We start from the raw sequence: 2865 nt of genomic DNA on the forward strand, positions 1-2865 counted from the left end.
TCTGATTTATAGTAGAGATGAGGTCTCACTGCCCAGGCGGGTCTCGAACCCGTGGGCTCAGGCAATCCACTCACCTCAGCCTCCCAAAGGCGTGGGATTACAGGCTGAGCCACTGAGCCCGGCTTTTTTTTTTTTTTTAAAGAAACAATCTGGAGGGGTGTGGTGAGCCATGCCTACAATCCCAGCACCTTGGGAGGCCAGTGAGTCAGGATTGCTTGAGCCCAAGAGTTCAAGACCAGCCCAGACAACACAGCAAGATCTTGTCTTCACACATAATAAAAAAAATTAGTTGGGTATGGTGGAAGGCACCTGTAGTCCCAGCTACTTGGGAGGTTGAGGAGGAAGGATCGCTTGAGTCCAGGAGTTTGACACTGCAGTGAGCTGTGATTGTGCCACTGCACTCCAATCAGGACTCAAAAAGAAAAGAAAAGAAAACAAAAAATCAGGGGCATGTTCTGTTAACCAGGTTAGAGTACGGTGGTGCCATCACAGCTCACTGTAGCCTCAAACTCCTGGTCTCAAGGCATCTTGCCATCTCAACCTCCCAAGTAGCTAGGGCCACAAGCATGTACCACAACACCTGGCTAATCTTATAGCGTAGTCTCACCGTGTTGCCCAGGCTTGTCTCCAACTCCTAGCCTCAAGTAACCTCTTGCCTGGACCTCATAAAGTGTGCTGGAATTACAGGCATGAGTCATCACGCCAGCCCTTCAACAAATTTGAACGTTATTTCATTCAATTAATAGGCAAAAAAAAAAACAGTCAGGATATTCCTATCTCATGATAGTCCTTTTTCCTTTGCTCTTTGTGAAAATACCATTGGTATTTTTTGTTTGCTTGTTTGAAGAAGGGGTTTTTGAGACAAGTCTCTCTGTATTTCCCTGACGGGTCTTGAACTCCTGGGCTCAATTGATCTTCTATCTGCAGCCTCCAGAGTAGCTGGGACTACTGGTGCACACCTGAAAATCAGATTTTGAGCCAAATTCTCCCTACATTTAAAATTTTTTTTATCTAAGCCGGGCTCGATGGGCTCAGCCTGTAATCCCGTGCCTTGGGAGGCTGAGGTGAGTGGATTGTCTGAGCCCGCAGGTTCGAGACCCACCTGGGCAACTTGGCGAGACCTCATCTCTACAATAAAATTAAAAAAAATTAGCCGGTCATGGTAGTGCGCGCCTGTAGTTCCAGCTACTTGGAAGGCTGAGGCGGAAGGATCGCCAGAGCCCAGCAGGTCGAGGCTGCGGTGGCTGGGAGACAGAGTGAGACCCCAAGTCAAAAAAAAAAAAAAATTTATCTAGGTCTCAGGAGAATGTTTCTAATAAGTATTAATAATTAGGCTTTGAAGCATTGACTGAGAAGAGTCCATTTTCGGCTATAAGATTTATTTCGAGTCCACATTTCTTATTTTCTCCAGCCTAGGTACTTTATCTGATTGAAAACATCAGCATTGAAAACATCATTGTACCGTCATGAATTTACTCAGCTTGCAGACCTGGAATCTGTATTCCTTCTGAGTAGGAGGCAAATTTTATTCATCTTTGTATGCTTAGATCCTAGATCAAGAATACATTTTATTTTTTATTTTTGGGTTGGAGTCTCACTCTGTCACCCAGACTGGAGTGCAGTGGCATGCTCCCGGCCACCACAGCCTTGACCTGCTGGGCTCCGGCGATCCTTCAGCCTCAGCCTTCCAAGTAGCTGGAACTACAGGCGCCCGCTACCACGCCCGGCTGATTTTTTGACTTATTGTAGAGATGAGGTCTCGCCAAGTTGCCCAGGCGGGTCTCAAACCCGCGGGCTCAGGCAACCCACTCACCTCAGCCTCCCAAAGCGCAGGATTACAGGCTGAGCCACCTAGCACGGCTAATTATACATTTAAATGAATCAATCAGTAAGGAAAGTTGAAAGTTCAGGACTCTTTCTCAAAAGAACAAACCGGTTATCCTTATAAAGTGTGTATGGCAAAGAATAAAATTTAAGAGTGGCGTGAGGATAGAGTCATGTGAAAAGCTACGAGAGACTGAATCTTTTCAGCTGAGCTTGACCTGCAAGGAATGACAGTTTGTTCCGTGAACAGCATTTTCCTTACCACGGTGACCCCATTAAAGTCCTGGATTCCCTTGTCCCCCTAATGACTGACTGCTGTAAGAAGCATCAGCCGTCACACGTGTAGGGAGACACTCAGAGATGCCCTGTCAGTCTTCCTCCTGGCGCGATGCCGCTGGTGATTCCTCTGAATGCTGAAAATGTACCTCTTCCTGCATCTTAGTTTCTTCATCCAAAGTGCATACGACCACCCCCGAGGCCCAGGGCCAAATAACTAACAGAAATATTATGATGACCTTTGCAGACATGAAGCACAGAGGCAAGGAACACAACCCTCATCTGGTTTCTCTCTTTGGTGTTGAGGGCGGTTTTCCACTGCTGGCGACCCAGATACTGCTCAATGGTGTCATCTCTGACCTGGCACCCCCTTCGTGTATCTATAAACACGCAATTTAGATATCCTGAAAACTTTTTTCTTTCAACCCGAGAGCCCCCCTCGGAAAATAGATGACATAATCCCGACACCTCTCTACCTCCCCAATGCTGTCCTTTGACCTCTTAAGAAAAAAAGCTATTGGGAGGGAGGAGGCGAGCCAGGGGGAGGGAGAAGAGAAGGGGGAGGGGAGGGGTCGAGAGGGGAGTCCCGCTCCAGTTTGGGGAAATCCAGCTCGCGTTTTGCCTCTCGCTCAGCTGTGCAGGGTCCAGCGGAGGCAGAGCCCCAGACCTCCCTGAGGTCTGTCCCGGGGAGACACTGCTGCTCCGGGGGGCTGACCTGGCGGGGAGTGGCCGCGCCGCCCGCCCCGGCGCCGCTTTGTGCGCGCA

The sequence above is a fragment of the Carlito syrichta genome, unplaced genomic scaffold (assembly GCF_000164805.1).
Source record: "Carlito syrichta isolate Samal-C Ts95f unplaced genomic scaffold, Tarsius_syrichta-2.0.1 Scaffold136007, whole genome shotgun sequence".
In the NCBI taxonomy this organism is placed as follows: Eukaryota; Metazoa; Chordata; class Mammalia; order Primates; family Tarsiidae; genus Carlito; species Carlito syrichta.